The 18,709-nt window shown below is 44.7% G+C and overlaps 1 protein-coding gene across 1 annotated transcript in view; it reads right to left on the minus strand.

The window, feature by feature from the left end:
• Positions 1-18,709, minus strand: part of ZRANB3 (zinc finger RANBP2-type containing 3) — a 2,104,294-nt gene that overhangs the window by 1,283,597 nt on the left and 801,988 nt on the right. The window lies entirely within an intron of this gene.

Here is an 18,709-nt window from a genome sequence, read left to right on the forward strand (position 1 = left end):
AGTTGTTTTTAGAAAGAGGTTACCCTGGGGACCTACGTGATAATATGGTTCAAGAGGTTATTTATTTTAAGAGGATTTGTTAAAAAAGTACAGAATTATGTACTTAAGGGTACAGATACAAATAACAAGGGGGCAGAAGGTCCTAGATTTTGTTTGGATAGGAATGCAGACAGCAATTTCATTCGTCAGATTATTTATGAGAATTGGAAAGTTGTCACGGGTAATGCAGATTTAGCCATAGTTCTTGGTAAGGGCCCCCATTTTGTTTATAAGAAAAATCAAACTTTTAAGCATGTTAGAAAACAATTTAGGGCCATCCCTTAGTTCTGGTGAAACTGGGGGTATGTTTAAATGTTCAGGCTGTAGGGCATGCAGATTTATTTCTGAGGGTCCCTTTGTGTTTCTGGTACATCTACAGTCCACTATTCCTAGTCCTGGAAAATTGAGCTGTGGTACAACAGGAATAGTGTATCTTGCAATGTGCTCAACATGCCCAAGTTTTTATGTTGGTATGTTTACCAGAAGTTTAAGGAAAAGGGTATTATTTATTTATTTTTATTTATTTGCAGTTGGTTTACCAGGATAGTCCAATGGACCAAGAAGAACCAATTTTCAATGGAGTCCTGGGGAGAAAAGCTCAAAAAACAAGCAAAGAAAACCACAATCAAATTACTGGTTACAGTACAAAGAAAATCATAATCAAATTTCTGGTTACAGTAAGTAAGCCCCAAAAACAAGCAAAAGAAAATTACAATCAAAGTTCTGGTTACAGTAAGTAAAGAAGTACTAGTAATATAGTAAAAACATTGCATTCAAAAGTTACTATTTCAGAGGCAAGAATTAAAAATCATGTATGGTCGCACTAAGTACAGATATTCAAGTAAAAGTATTGCATTTAAGATACAAGTTCTGAGATAAGGTAAGCGTGTAAATGTTTTAGTAGTTATTTACAAGTGGAATGGTTCCTACTAAACCAATATATTGGAATAGGAGATTAAGGTGCCAGATGTCAGAGGTGAAGAGAGGTGAGGAGATTATGTGGGGTGGGAGCAGGAACATTAATTCTGTATGCTATAAAAACAAAAAATAGTAACAATGCCCTTTTTAAACACTCTCTGGGCAGGATTCACGAAGGCTTGCACGGAGTCTAAGAGTAGTGTAAGACTCCATGCAGCCTTTGCGATCCAGGAACAGCCCAAAGTCCGTGTAAGAGACAGCTAAACGCCTCTTACACGGAGTGGGCGTGGATAAGCTAATCACCTCACTTGCAGCCGAATAGCATGCAAATGAGGATGATTAGCAATCCAAGAAGCCCAGAACAGCCCGTGTAAGAGCCGTTTAGCTGCAGAAATGTACTCAGTTGACAACTGAGCACGCTTTCTGCAAAACTGTAATGGAGCCATGTCATCTCCAAATAAAGGGTGCATATGTGTCAGGCAGCATGCCAATGGCCAAATATGTGGCCATTGGCAAGGTAACCTGATGCAAATATATTAAAATTATAATTTTTTTTTTCGCCGATGTTTAAACCCAGCGCAGCCCCGCGCAAACGGGCTGCGCTGTATAAAACATAAAAACGAAGGTTATAAACCCACAAATATGGGTTTTATGCAATACATGGAATGTCAATGCAGGGACCAGCAGACCAAAACCAACATGGCCACCGTGTAGTGATTGCTAAGGGGGGAAACTGAGTCTAAGAGATGTAACTAAGCATTAGTAGGCAATCTGATGCAAATGAGTGTTAGGATACTGAATTCCACTGTCACATAGCAAATGAGCACAGTCTGAGTAGTGTAAGAGTTACAGAAGGGGGAGGAACAGAGTAGGAGATAGGTGACATCACAGGGGAATGGTAGAAAGAAATGCAGTTCATTGGAGGTCAGAGTTACATGACAGATGTCAGACAGATATCATGGAAAGAGGTGTGCCACTAGATAAGCATGAGAAAGTCAAGAAATGGAAGGTGTACACTGTTGCCTACACCAAAGTTTCTTGCTGGGCGCATCTTGCGCGCGCTTGTATATGAAGCGCGAGTAAGACAGTGTGCGTGCGTGTAAGACAGACTGAGCATGTGGGAGCGTGTTGGGAGATGTTTAACACTGTTTGCTCACGTGTGCACACGTTTTAATCTGAATAAGCAGATTCTGAACCGTGTAAGCATGTGTGCGCACGTGTAAGCCACTGTGAGCGTGTTTCTGCTGGTTTGCACACGGCTCCTCCCTGAGGAAACAGAGAGGAAAAAGGAAGCAACAGATTTAGTAGGAAGCTAGCAGGGAATACTGCTGGAGCTAGCAGGTGAAAACAATTAGAAGCAGGCAATTACACAGGCAGAATAGTAGCCCAGCCCAGCACTTAAAACTCTGCAAACAGCAGTGCAGGATGTTTCTCTCAAGAGACACTGCAAGACAGGAGTAAGTTATTAGAAGTGAAAACTGAAAAAGCTGAACTCAGAGCAGAAATGTTAGGGGTTGCCATAGCTGTCATAATGAGTCATAGGCGACTTGCTGAGGGTGGTGACAATGCAGATGGTGCCAGACAACCCACAGTGAGGAGACTGAGAAGAGTGTACAGGCCCAGGGTCACCTACCACGGGTTACATGAGCTGGAGATAGTAGAGCGCTATAGAGTGGACAGAGACCTACTGCATCAAATAGTGGAGCTGTGCAGGCCATGCCTCACACACAGAACCAACAGAGGGGAACCCATCCCAGTGGAAACCAAGGTATGTGTTGGCCTAAGAATACTAGCAACAGGTATCTTCCAGAGACCAACTGGTGATATGATGGGGATATCACAGGCATCAGCCTCCAGGGTACTGCACCAGTTCCTGGATGCCATGTCAGCACATGTCGGTGATCATGTACATTTCCCCAATGCCCGTGAGGTACTGGCCAGCAATATGAGTCTCTTCCAGCAAATAGCGGAATACCCTGAGGTAGTGGGTGCAATAGACTGCACGCACATACGCATCAAAGCACCAGCCGGTGAGCGGGGTAGGGCATACATCAACCGCAAGGGCTTCCCCTCCATCAACTGCCAGGTCATGTGTGATGCCCAGGGCATAATAATGAATGCGTGTGCTGGCTGTCCTGGGAGCTACCATGATTCCCACATCTGGCATTTGACGCAGCTGTACCAGACATTTGCCAATAGGGACATCCTGCATGGACACCTAGTGGGGGATGCAGGTTATGCACTGGAGCTGTGGCTGATGACACCCATCAGAAAAGCACACACACCTGAAAAGGAACGCCATAATGAGGCACACGCACAAACACGTAATGTAACAGAGCGTGTGTTTGGACTGCTCAAGTCACGGTTCCGGTGTCTGGACGGACACATCTGGTGGAGCCTTGCAGTACACACCAACTACATGTACCCAAATTGTCATGGTATGTGCTATGCTACATAATATGATCTTGCAAAAACAGCTGCAGCAGGACCAGCATAGGGCCGGGCCAAACAGCCCCCCACCATTGCCAAGGCCATCACAGGCACAGCGTGACTCGGAGGAGGAACAACCTGAGCCTGCCCCAGTAGGCAGAAGGAGGCGTGCCCAGTATGCCCTGGCCTTGGCAAAGAGGCAACGCATAGCACATACACTGGCTCAGTAGGAACCCTGGGAATGATACCCCCTCTGACTCACTCAAATAATAACAAGGATGCCTACAATGACATGACCGGCTCACAAACATGTACAGGGAAGTGTAATATGCGCATCCGACAGAGGCAGCCCTGCAGCACCACCTGAGGCATGAATGCCATGTGTTAAGTAATGTAACACCATGTACTATATGCACACCTGAGGACCCTCACTAACATCCTACCCTCACCAAGCATCATGCCACAATATGACAATGAGATGATCAAGTGCAATAATTGACTGAAGTATCGCAGTTAGTCAAAGGGGATCGAATGTGTGCCAGTCTGGGATGACATGCTGAGCATGACATGATGCTCCACCTGCTAGGACTGGCGTGCACCTATCAGTGCAGGCCGTATGGATACTGGCAAAGGCTGTTGTTACCCACAGTGTGCCCTGAATAGGTAAGGCTCAAAACACAAACCCATCTCCATAGGTATCAGAAGGGATAAGAATAAGATAAGGGATAAGTCGAAACAGCAAGATGCATGCAGTCTAAACTCACCCAGTATGGAGAATGCTGATATCTGTGCTGTAACAGAAAACTGAGTCAAGGCTCACAACAGCACCCTAACACTACCAGGTTACACCTCATACTGTGCTGTACAGCCTCAAAACATGGAACAAGCTACAAAAGGAGGGTGACTAGCAAGAATTGTCAAGGATAACCACACCCCATGTTGGTACCACAACAAGAAGCAGCATGGACTAGCCATGGTCAACTAACAGTGGCTAAAACTGCCCCAGTTTATAGCCTGCTACAGACTACTGTCCCAACACCAGGAACTGCACCTGGCCTATGCTGGAATACATGAATATATCAAGTCCTCCAAACCACATTATATTGGGTGACTGAAAATACCCAGACATAGACTGGGAGCATTATACTAGCTCTAACAGTGTAGGACAAAAGTTCATAGAATCCATAAACCAAAAGGCCCAGGAACAACGTACCACTCCCACAAGAGGGGTAAGCATACTGGATGTGATAATCAGCAACATGGGTACTGGATGGCAAGACGAGAAGTGTATTGCTCACTGGTAAAACCAGACCATAGAGTAATCACACTGGATATACAAATCCTGACCACAAAACCACAGTGGAAAACATGTGTAAAGCAATATTTGCACTCCTCCAAAGTGATGTGGAATCCATTAAAGGTCCTGTGCAGGTGCAAAATATGGGCCACACCTCAGAACCTGTAATACAGCCATTCCATGAACACTGCCAGGAATGCTTGGATTATGCAATCCTAAATTAAAACAAGACACAATGCCATACACGCAGGCATCTGGCATGGTGGACACCAGCCATAACCAAACCATGCAAGAGAATGAGGAAGCTACTACATGATAGAGCAAACATAAACAATGAAGTAATCACTGATCAGTAGTATGGCAATAAAATATGTCCACACATACAATCCACTAAGGCCAGCCACAACAAGTTGAATCTGTGAATCCTGAGGCAATGTTACACCTGCCCCAAGTACACAAACAACCCCCAACTCCACCCAAGAAATACAAATATATGTGAGAGATGCAACCATCTAACCAAACTGGAGGCTGAGCTCCCTCAACTCAGTACTCCCAAAACTAGTCAGGAGGAGAAGGTAACCACACACACCACAAACATGGTCCCACATAGACCTATCACAGCTGCAAACCAAACACATAAACACAGAAAAACATTCCCGGAGGCACAAATTACAAACACAGCACACCAACAGAGGCCTCTAAAGCAGACACCCAATCAAACAACCTCCAAACATAGCACATGCAACACATAGTACACAAAGCCGGTGTGCCAAACAGTCACAGGCCAGAAGGAGAAACAACATGCCTGATACAGTTGTAATAGGTGACTCCATAGTCAGACACACTGCTGTCCCGCACACCAGACTGAACAAGGGAAAGGGTACAGTAAGCTGCCTGTAGGCTGCCACAATACGCCACATAACAGAAGTATGCAGCTCACTCCAAAGCAAGTAGAAATATGATGCAGTCATAGTCCATGCTGGTGAGAATGACCTGAGATGTACCTCCCTAGACTACATGAAAAGAGACATAGATGAGCTTTCTGATTATGTAGTCCAGGCCGGTATGACACTCACCGTTTGCAGCATCCTACCCTTAACAAGAATAATGCCACAGTACAAACACGAAATGATCAGTCATAGCAAGTGGCACACTTACTGGTGTCATTCCAAGGGGATCCAATGTCTGTCTGCTTGGGATGTCATGCTTGACAAGCCACACAGCTGTTCTTGGGATGGCTTGCACCTGTTACCCCTGGGCGTCTGGATATTGGATAAGGCCTTTGCCACCTCCATAGAGCCTTTTGTAGGTAGGGCTGAAAAGACTAACCCACCACCCTAGAAAACATAAGTGGAAAGAAACATAAGGGTAATGCTGACCAATGCCAGATGTGTAAACCCCAATATGCATGCTCCCAAGGCCATCCCCAGTATGGAGAATATCGATGTCTGTGCAGTGACAAAAACCTGCTGCAAGCCTCCTGACAGCACACCAGCACTACCAGGTTATACCACATATCATGTGTCATGGCCCCAAAACCAGGAACAAAACATAAAAGGAGGGTGAGTACCCATATTCAGCACAGACGCCCATATGTCCAGGTAACTGACAATGCACAAGGCATTGGAGTCCACCCATGTGCAACTAACTGTAGGCAAGACTGCTGTACAGTCTGTAGCATGCTACAGACCACACTCTCACACACAGGAACCCCACCCAGCCGTCCTGAAGACACTGGATAGTATGAATGTCCCACCAAATACCAAACAAGGTACCACAAATTACCACATAGGTGGTAAACCATTATGTATGGAAGGAGTAATCAGGGACCTAGGAACACAAGTGGACAGTAACCTGTTATGTGACACTCACATTGCCAATGTGGCTAGGAAGACTGTCTACATTTGACACCGTATCAGGAAAGGATTCACATCTACGTCAACAGAGGTCATTGTGCCCCTATACTGTTCTCTTATCACACCCATAAATTAGTACAATACCTCATATGGGATGTACCTTACCTGACACCTGCAGCAGTTAGAAAGACTTCAAAGGTACCTCACCAAGAGGATAAAGGGTCTCAAATATATGTCATATGCTGCCTGGCTGTAGACACCCCAGCTGAATGCAGTCACATACTGCCTACACAGAGGCATTGCATGCCTGTTGTAGAAGGCCATGCCCAACACAGGAGTAATGGACATGCTCCACCCCAGAAAACTCAAAGCCATCGGAGCTGTGAGAGTGAGAGATGTCAACCTCAACAAATAATGAAATAGGATGTGCTGGTGGGACAGATACATAATCCAGAGGCTCCCCACACCCTGGACCAGAATCCCACTCCATGTTAGGCAGAGCCCCTCACTGACACTCTTCAACAGGAATCTTGCCAAGTGGATGGATGATTGTAGAGTTACACTGGGGGTCTTCACCGTGTCATGTCCAGACAGAGGCACAGCAAAGCAAATCATAAATGGCCATAATATTCACACAGCAAGGGGTGGCAAAAGCCACACACACTCTGGCTAGGCTAACAAATGCCCTAGGGTGGATAGCCTAGTATGAACCTATGAAGATACAAATTGTACAGGACACTAAGGATAATCCCAAGGCTTTCACAACTGATGGTAGGAACCGTGTTGGGAATTCACAGATATGCTCTGAATCACACAAATATCACAAACACACACAGATATTGCCAAAATACATCCTGACAGGTGCAGTGCAACCCCCCTCCTAGAATGCAGAATATCTATCCCAGCAGACTGTTGGCCCCCTGACATTGCAGATGCTGAGGTAACAGCCAGCATCTACAAAGCAAAACACACAGCAGCAATGGTATGAGATGGTGTCCTGGGCTGAGTGCAACATGGACTCCAAGATGAATGGAATGCCAAATCACACTACTGCTCAATGTCAGCCTTACCACAGAATATGTACCCAAAGAGCAGTGTACAACAACAGTGGTCTTTCTCAACAAAGGTGTTGCCTGAATGGATACTGAAAACTACTACCCCAGAATCCTGAGAAGCTCGGTCTGCACAGCTATGGAAAGGATCAGCATGTACCACAGACATAAAGATATTGGGGACCTACTGACACCGGACCCTACCCAGTGTGGCTTTCTTAAGTGCAGATCCTGCCCCTAAACATGTTTGACTCAATTGAAACAGTCATTAAGGTCATTGATGAGGGCAATGTGGTCCACACAGCGTAGCTGGACCTTGCAAAGGCTTCTATACAATACCCTACGTGTTCATTATAGATAAGCTCACCAGCTTAAATATAAACCCCTATGTCAGTAGAGGGGTTGCAAACCAGACCAAGGACAGAACAGACATGGTCAGACATGTTGCAGCCATGTCAGACTACAAACCAGACATAACTGGCATCCCACAAGGCTTGGTCCTGGGATCTCCCTCGTCTGGTATATATGTCCCATAGGTACAGGCAAACATGGAAGGACGGTTTCTGAACATGTTTGCAGAGGACTACAAACTGCTCACCATATATGATCTACCAGCTGACACAAGCATCCCACAAAAGGGCCACATAGAAACAGACAACTGGTGCCATAGCCATGTCAGCAAGCTAATTGCAGAAAAGTGTATAGTCAACCCCCGTGGATATACAGTAAGTGCCCACCATTTACCACATAGGTGTTAACCCATTACGTACTTAACATGTAATGAGAGACCTGGGGACACAAGGTGATAGATATCCTGCATTGGACAAACATGTGCTGTAGTGTTTACAGAAACATACCATATACCCACCTAATCATGAAGGTTGTCAGATCTAGATAAGGGGAGGTCATTGTGGCTCTGCAGTCATCCTTCATCAGCGTACCAAGTGACTACAATAGCCCCTGTGGGATGTACCTCAGCAGACACCTCCATCAACCATAAAGTCCCCAACAGTACCTCACCAGGAGTATCAAAGAGCTTGCACAGATGCCATGTGTTGCCTGTGTTGCTGGTATCAATAAACATGCTGTACCTTGTACAATCTGAATGGCAGTGAGCTATGCACATGAGAGACCTGAATCCCAGCACTGACTTACATAGGACAAGCTGTACTGCATGATCCATAACACAGAAGCCACCCCACCCATGAGTGAACTCCCAGTACAGGCTACCCATAGAGTCACTTATCAATTTTCCTCAATAGGAATCTTGATGAGTGGATGGGAGATGGTAGCTTTATCCTGGGTATCACTGTCATGTCACAGGTAGACAGAGGCACAGTATACTAACCATGACATATGTCATGGCAAACTCCACTTACAATGTGTGTTGAAGGACAAACACACTCTCCAACTAGCATTAGACATGGACTAGGGCACATCGCTAGTGTTTGCAAATGTACACCTATGTTGTGGAATACACTACCAATGTTGGACAAGCCTGGTTTAAGTAGTTCATATCTGAACAGAATGCAACATGGTCAGATGTACACAACTGGCCTAACCAGGCTGTTGTGCTCACTATCGAAATGTAAAGCAGTGATAGCACTAAAGCCCAGGATACTGTCCACCACAGTCAAAGTACTACCAGTACACTATACAGTACTACAGTGTTAGGTCAGTGTGAAAGGATGTTGACAACTGTATGCAAAGTATCCCATGCAAATGCAGGCACAGTATAATCCTGTTGTGTTCACACACAAAGCAGTTGTACAGTAACTACACAACATGACACAACACACAACCATAAACGGGTGATATTTGTTGAAGTTCACACTCATCCACAAATGTGGTGGGCTGCAGAGTTCAACATATGGAATGCTCACACACTTTGATAAATGAGACATATGTCAGACAACATGCCATGGGAAGGCTGAACTGGGCATGCTCACACACTTAGGCCAAATCTCAGTTTAACAGTTGGACACACATATCTGGTCTTTTTACGTGTTATTCCAGGAACCAACCACATTACAGCAGTCTGCCCAGTGCACACAGTTAAATGACTAGAGAGACATAAGTGATATAGTGGATCCCTCCCATATGCAAACATCTTCCACAGATGCACAAGTTGTTCATACAAACAGGGAATGCTATGGCAATAAAGATGTGCAAACAGTCCATCAGCAACAAATAATGTGCATTTAACAATTAAACATATGGGTGTAGAGGTCAACACTAGGCTGTTTGCCCTAGGGAATGACAGCTTAGCCAGAGTGTGTTACGCCTGCCTCCCACAGGATGCACATTCCCCTTTCTAAACACCAATGATGTCAGCACCCTATAAGTACAGCAGGAGAAAAGAAACCTCCCAGTAATGCGAATAGCGCGCTCTGCTAATGCGTCCATTACAAGTGTCATAACATAGTTAGGTAGGGGTTTGAATCCTGCAAATGCTCAGTGTGTGTGTGTGTGAGTGGGGTTGGTGTGTGTAAGTCTGTGGGAGAGAAATGTCCCTTTTGGCAACTGGGAAAACACACTACAGGATGCACATTCCCCTTTCTAAACACAAATGATTCAGCACTCTATAAGTATAGCAGGAGAAGGGAAACCTCCCAGTAATGCGAATAGCGCGCTCTGCTAATGCATCCGTCTCAAGTGTCATAACATAGTTAGGTAGGAGTTTGAATCCTGCAAATGGCAAGTGTGTGTTTGGCTGAAGGGTTAGTGTGTGTGTGCACTGTGTGAGGGAAATGTCCCTTTTGGCAACTAGGAGAACAGACTACAGGATGCACATTTCCCTTTCTAAACACTGATGATGTCAGCACCCTATAAGTACAGCAAGAGAAGAGAAACCTCCCAGTAATGCGAATAGCACACTCTGCTAATGTGTCCGTCTCGGTGTCATAACATAGTCAGATAGGGTTTGAATCCTGCAAATGGCAAGTGTGTGTTTTGGCTGAGGGGGGTTAGTGTGTGTGAGGAAAATGTCCCTTTTGGCAACTAGGTGAACAGACTACAGGATGCACGTTTCCCTTTCTAAACACTGTTCAGCTGAAGGCCATGGCTCTGGCACAAGTTGTCTGCTTCTATGATGCCCCTTTGGAAGATGCTTGTGTCGGCTGGAGAGTCGATTATGGTGGCCAGTTCACAGTCATCTGCATATTTGGTCAGCCACAGTCCGTCCGCGTTGGCCTGTACATCCAATAAATATATACCAAACAAGAGAGGTCCCAGGACTGAGCCTTTTGAGAGACAACTCGTAACTGGTTTGGAGTCTGGCATGGCTCCAGCAATTCTAACCATGTGGGTTCTGTCCTTGAGCCAGTGTGTGCAATCCATCTAGTGACATAGGGGCTATATTTAAGCTGCTGGTGAGCTTCTCCTGAATGCCCAAGTGGGTATTGTTGTGAAGGCTTTCTGGCAGGTCCAGGTAGGCTGTGTGAACCACCTTCCCCTCGTCAATGGCCTTGGTGACTGTTTCAAAGAAATCAACCAGGTTAAACCTGGTAGTGCTGGTGTGCTCTCAGTGGCCCTTGAACCAGGCATCTGTTACTGCACAGATATCGATGTTCTCCATGCCAAGGGAGAGATTCGGTGCATGCATCTGGAAGTTTAGACTTCTGGCTAAGTGGTAGCATTACTCTTAGTTTCTTATCCCTTGTGATACCTATGAAGGTGGGTTTGTCATTTGAGCCCTTGCCTCCAACATAGGCACTATGGGGGTAGTAAGAGCCTTTTGCCAATATTCAAGAAAGCCCAGGGGTGACAGGTGCAGGCCACCCCTAGCGAAGCAGGCAGTTCAACAGAAGATGAATATGTGAAGGTGTAGTGCCTGTGATTAGTTAGCAGTAGCATATATGACTGCTCACGTGGACACATGCCAGGTAAGTCATATGCACAGTGTCACAGGCAATGTACATGTGAACAGGACAAACAGTGACATCCTGTCAAGTGGGATATGGACATACATATAGTAAGCTATGCAGATGGCACTAGGAGTCCACAGAAGCTCTATAACTATGCATTGCAGGTGTGATCAGTATTCCAGGGTAATTGCAAGCAAACATGCATGCAAACAAAGCTACAGTAAACATGGCTGCATGTAGTCCATTGTACAACAAACAAGATGTACCACTTCCAGTAGGTAACACTACAAATATGCAGGCACTATGCACATGTACATGGAAATACACGGGTCAGATGGCTAGGGTCCAGTCTCAGCGCACACATGTGTACAGACCATGTACTGTCAGGATGTACAATAACTGGATGGAAACCCATGTGCTCATACCTGCAGTAATACACATGTCAAATAACAGACACTGAGCCTTCACTCAGTGGTTCCATACTTAGTAGGATGTATGCTACCTGGCCTGCCACCACAGTATCCCTGACATATATGGGGACTCTCCCTCCTGTGACAGTTAGTTTTGTGTGTTGGGGCTGTCTAGCATGGTATGAGATGTGAGCATGCAGTGCTAGGGTGCTCCTGTGTGTCCTGTACCAGTCGCGTGGTACTGCACACATATCAACATCCTCAAACATCTGCATTGCAGAGTCCAGTGTGGGCAACATGCCACTTGCAATTTACATGTCCATCATTGTGTATTACTACATTCATTACCCTATCCCCTGTGCTACCTATGTATGTAGCCTTCTGTTGACATCATTACCACCAGTATGCCAACATGTGCAGATGATACACTATGGTACTTACCATGGGTGTAGACAACAGGACATGACAATCACACACTTACTGCATCAGGCATGCTGTGATATACCCACAATTAATTCAGCACACAGTACTGTTAACAACATGATACTATTACTACACATCTATGTGGTCACCCTGTGCATCAGCAACATGTTAACCTGTACCCTTACAGTTGTTACAGATTGCAGGAGGTGGCACAGTTTCATCATATGCACAGGGTGTGAACTTGGTATGCCTGAGTCAGCCACCGATACCACCGATTGACATGTATGTGTATGTGTGTTGGTGAGGGACAGCAGTAGAAGGTGGGGCAATGTGGATTGCATACATATTCTATCTACATCTGTCTATGTATTCCTACATCTCTCTCTCTCTATGTATGTATACATATATATATCATATATATATATATATATATATATATATATATATATATATATATATATATATACTTACATACATATGTGACATACACGTATCCATATGATAGACAGGTATATCAACATATGTCTACCATACTGTATACACACACTATACTGCTAAACATACATAACTGTGAAACCTACTTTGTACATTGCACTACAACCTACAATCAACCAACATTGATATGTGCACATAGATGCTCTCACATACAAATGTATGTACAGCCTTCACTGATAGTTGCTGTATGTCCCTGCCCTTACACATCTTCATATACATATGGATACAGACCAATGACACATATGGAGGGTTCACAGTATGTAGACCTTTATAGTATTACTTTACATTACCTGTGTTTGTCACAGCTGCTTGTGTTGCCTCTGGTTCTCTGTCCTGCTGCTCCACTTCCCAGTTGTCAGCTTTCAGGTGGCTGTTGCTGAACAATTTGTTTGTGTCTGCTTAATTGCAATTTTCTGTCTCTGTCTCTGTCTCTCTCTCTCTCTGTCCCTTTCAGGGTGCAATGAAAGTATTGCATGTGTGGACTGGGAGTACAGCATACTTTAGGGTATCTGCATATGCCCATGTGATGGCCTCTGCACCAATTGTTAGCCAGCATTAATTGCATGCAGCCAGTTGTGTACTGATTGCAGTTCTCACTGTGATTTTAGAACAGTGCTATAAAAGGTATGTGAGATAGGCGTAGCCCTTTCAGATTTTAAGGGCAGGGACCATGCTGTTATGCTGTGGACAATGTTCTGTGAGTGTAAAGGTTGGTATCTCTCTCATATTTCCAGTGTGTAGATTAACATTCCTCCATTCATTTCTCCAGTTTCCTGTACTAACTGTGTATGTACACTGACACCTACAACTACTACTACTGTTAATGTGTGTGTGTGTTTTCCTTTCACTTTTGCTTGCACTTTGTTGCTAAGGCTTCAATAGTTGCCCTTTACAGTCACTACTTGTATGCCTGCTAGGTGTCTTGACTGTAGTGTGCTGCTGTAGCTTTCCTATTTTCCATGTACATTCACACCTTGGAATGCTTGCTATATCTGCTAGGGTGTTACAGCATGCAGTGTGGTCTGGCCATGGTGTGGGCCTTGACATCTATTAGGGTATTTGAGTATGCTGCTGAGCAGGCCCCAGAGACTCTCAGGTTCATCTGTTATCTGCCTCATGGAATGGTACATATCAGTGGGTACACCCATTAAAATGTCTGGTATGCTGCAGTTGTGACTGTGGGTTAGCATGAGCATATGTATTACTACACTTTCAGGACTCCATAGTTACCATTGCATGTGTTACACCTTTCTGCCTACTGTTTGTACATTTCACATGGGTCTGTAGGGCATCCCTGTAAGTCATGCACTGTATGTCTAGGCTCTTAACTATTCAAATATGGTGGTGTCAGACCCTCATGTACAGATATTTACAGATTGTCCACATTTCTGCCTCATATTTTGGTCAATATCTCATGCACACCTTTTTCTGGCAAATCACTCTGGGCTCACATCAGATTATGGTGACAAACATTCAAGTTTCAGATGTCATACCCTTCCAAACATCCCACAAAATGCAGACCTTGTTACTCTCTGAACTGTCTCGTTTGTAACATTATTTGTAATGTGTCCCTGGTTTTGGGCCTTTGCTCCACATATTTTATTACTTGGTCCAGATGTGTTCCTGTAAGAGGTTGTGGGGTATGGGTGCATTATCCTGCTGTGATGTGTGTGGCTTGCAAGGTGCTATAGTGACATTATTACCTACTAGCTACCAACTAGCATGGCTGTTTCTGTTCACACACTACTATTATGGAAATCCACTGACAGTAATTCTAAATGACATGCTTTGTGTACTACACATCCTATATTCCCTTTACATTCATTCCTACTATTACATGATATATTTATTTTAGCACAATGTTCTTGTATAAGAGTCATGGCTTAGTGGTAAGTCATGCAGACTACTGTTTCCAAGGTCCTGGGTTCTGCACTGACAGTGGGATTTTATTTTGCTTTTGAACTGACTACAGGACCTGTCAATCAGAGTGACTAAGGCACTTTTAAGCAGTTGTAACCGGTTAGCGCTGGTTTGCGGAGCTCATGCATGCACTGGTTAGCTCAGCACAGCACCGCCGCTTACAACCGCTTAACAGCTTACTCTGCACACCCGCTATTTTCTTTGAAAGAAATGAAAATGGGGAGACAGGAAAGTGGTGAAAAGGGGTCACAAAGAGGGTAAGACAGTAGGGAAACAAGCTTGGGTTTTGTGCAGGAGGGATGTAGGTAAGGCCCATAGCTGCCCATTTCTTCATCAGCAACAGCTGTGCATATGTATGTAATTTGGTGTGACATTTGAAACCTTCCACCCTGAGAGAGGTGTCAGGACAACAATAATACTTGTTGTACAGCCAATTGTAATTGATAGTTTCCATGTCCAGCAGACATGTGTGGAATGGGCAGCTATGTATGGGGCGTAATTTTTTGTGGGTACAGAGTGCCCTTTTTTTTTTTTCAGGTGAGAGTGGTATGTCAGGTGAAGGAAGTCGGTATAGCTGGGGAGGTAGGTTGGGTAGGTAAACAGACAAGACAAACAAGACGCATACAGGGGCGTGTATGACACGTGTGGGGGTTACACAATTGACGGGATGGAGGTTTGGATATCCAGAGCCCATGAGCCCACAGATGGCAACAGTGATATATCCCCACCCATGGCAGTTGCCACTGTTCCTTCACTGCCCAGGACGGGCTGTGCTGGGGGCTGTGTAGGCGGGCAACAGGCATGCCCGTTAGTTGTGCCACCTGTGCCTCAAGCTGGCGTAGGGGCCCAGAACAGAGTCCCATCTCCCTACGCACCACAGTCCGGACACTACGGAGGGTGAGTGGTTCTCCTCCGGCCACACTTGCAGAGGGGGGAGCCCCATCCCCTGCAGCTTCCACCGCAGGTGGCACAGGGCCACCGGAGGAGGGTCCAGACTGGGCACTAGTGCCAGGTGCACTCGCCAGCTGAGGTGGGAGAGGTGGGTCCGCTGGAACCCGCCTTCCTGTCATCCTATGTTTTGCATTATGTCATGACAGTTTGGGTTAGTGACATATAATACCATTCACAATTAGTTGTAACAGCATGCATTAGTATTCCCATTAACCAAACACCCAGATATTCACACCATTGAACAGCTGGCATAACACATGCATAATTTGAACAGAAATACACAGTCCAACAACATGCAGGGTTGATTGATGGCAACAGGCCATCAGGTGGATGTATGAACAGGGCAGATGCATCAACGGACATGCAAATATATATACCCAACAGGACATTATAGAGGGGTGACACAACTGCACAATACCATTATATACACATAATTATATATGTGGTAACTATATGGTGGGACTGTTAAGCAATATACATACACATTCATATCTCACATATACACATACATATAGCTGTACATTTCAGACAATCATCCTATCTGCATATTGCAGACTGAGAGCAACATATCCAGATTTTGGGATACACATTCCAGATGCAGCAACACTTTGAACAGATTTCTGTTTGGTTTTGTCTCACATGCATTTCATTCTGTACTGACTGCAGTATACTTTATTCAGGGTTATTACTACTGTATTGCTGGATTCATGACACTTTCTCACTTGTTTCATTTTACTATTCAGGATGGTACTTACTTCTAGGCTTTATTGACATGTTTTACCTGTAGTTATTACAATCCTTTCCAGCAGTCTCACTTCTGTCATGTTTCAGTATTTCAACAGGGATATATTTCACACATGTGATTTCATCATCTTCTGCAGCTATACTTTTCAGCCTGCTGCAGGTTGTGTACTATTTTCTTACAGGTGGGCATTTTTATTTCAGACTTTATTTCAGACATTTCATTTTTCTGTTTGGAATAGAGGCTGCAACACACATTTGTAATCAAGCAATACTTGCAAACACTTTCACACTGTTACTTGCACATTTTATTCCTTAGTGACTACACTGCACTCTTTTGCTGAACTGTCATACTTTTATATTTCTTTACAGTTACTGGTAGTGGATTACTGACCTGCCTGGTGGCAAACGCACCAGCCTATCGCCATAGGCTCTGGTTCAGAACGGACACCTGCAGCTGTAATATAAATGAAGTAATATTGGAATACACATCTCCATAATATCAGCTAGTTTAATTTCTTACATACATAATTAAATGTAACTTACTCAGTAGTGGGGCGTTGGGCATTTGCCGGGCCTCCTGGATCCAAAGGTTCAGTTGATCCTGCTTCTCTTCAGGTCCGCATGGTGGTGACGGACCTGCTCACCAGTCCTTGGAATCCCTGTGGCACTGGTGAGATCATGAGCCAACCGGTCCCACGCCTCAGCCCTGTATGCTCCCCACAGGACCTGGCCCTGCATGAGTTGGGCCTCATGATTGTGGACTAGGAGCCAGACCATGTACCTGGACTCCTCAACACCCCACCTCTGTGCTCGAAAGCAACTACCCTCTCCTACTCCTGTCATTCTGGCTGTAAGTCAGTTCTACAATCGTTTATGCTGTGTATTCCCGCCTATGGGGCTTATATAGTCCATTTTTCCCGCACATATCTGTGATTGGCCATTTTGGAATTGTATCAACTTCAGTAAACCTGCATTGTCATGCTCCAGTTTGTATTCATTCCTATATATTAGCTATTATTGCATTTATAGGTACTGCTGTCATGGCTTAGTGGTTCAGTACCTTGACTATGGTGTATAGTATCCTGGGTTCGAACCTGGTCACTACTTTTATTTTTTATGACTGTCTAGACATGCTGAGGGGTGTGTCTGTGTAAAGACAGTTTTGATACGGCTTGCTCAACGCGTTGCCCGTCGGTTAGCTTGTTTGGCTGCGCAGCTCCACGCAACGGGTACTGGTTTAAGCCTCATTTGGCTATCGCACGCATATTACAGCTCAGCTCAGTTAGGGGCACACAGTTTCAGCATGTTAAACCACTGCTCAGCTACGGGCACTCATTTTGCACCAGTTAAACCACTGCTCACCAGATGCACTCACTCTTGTTAAACTGTAGCTCAGCTATGGGCACATCTGGCATTTTTATTCTTTTGTTACCTCACATTTCTTCAATATAAATGGGCTATTTCATTACATTTTACATATAAATTGTGGTTTTATGTGTGTACATATTTGTCAGGGACTTGTTTCCTGCTTATTTTGATAAAAATTGGTGTTGTGGGGCTCGAACCATGAATGCCTGCTCTTCAGCCAACATCTCTACCGCTACGCTATTGCTTCTGGCTTATTTTTGCATATTTAGTTCTTATATGCTTTCCACTGACTGCTAACTGTAGCTGCGCTACGGGCACGCCAGCAAACGTGAGCACTCAGGGCAAACATCTTTACAATTTAAAAAATATAATATGTTCATTTATATATTTTATGTTCATAGTCTGTGGGGGCATGTGTTGTGTTGTGTTTAGTCACATTTCCATGGACTCTGTTGTGGGTGTTTACTTTGGGCACTTTTACTCTTCTGTGTCCGCTTGCAGGGCTCAGCCACACGCCCCTACTGTCTTACACGGACCGTGTAGACTTAGGTGTGATTCAGCATGCTCTCATGAATATGCAAAGCATGCTGACATCACGTTTTCACAGCCTCCGTGTAAGAGTTATAACTCTTACACGGAGGCTTGTGAATCCTGCAGCTTAAACTAAAGGGGAAGGCCTTTCGTACTGAGGGCTTTAACCTAGCGAAGCAAGAGGTTTACCCCCTACTGATTTGGGTCTAAGTAGTTTCCTGATGACTAGTAATGGTGCTAACCTCAGCATGCGGCTGTACCACCGTCATGGTTCACTTACAGTGGAACCATTTTTTTAGTGAAATCATTTTATGCCTTACCACTAGACATATGCTACATTATTTAAGTTTACCAACCCTTTGAGTCTTAAATATTATATTATAACAGAGGCCTTTGTGACTATCAATCC

Source organism: Protopterus annectens, chromosome 6.part0, assembly GCF_019279795.1.
Source record: "Protopterus annectens isolate FY-2018-M chromosome 6.part0, PAN1.0, whole genome shotgun sequence".
Lineage (NCBI taxonomy): Eukaryota > Metazoa > Chordata > Ceratodontiformes > Protopteridae > Protopterus > Protopterus annectens.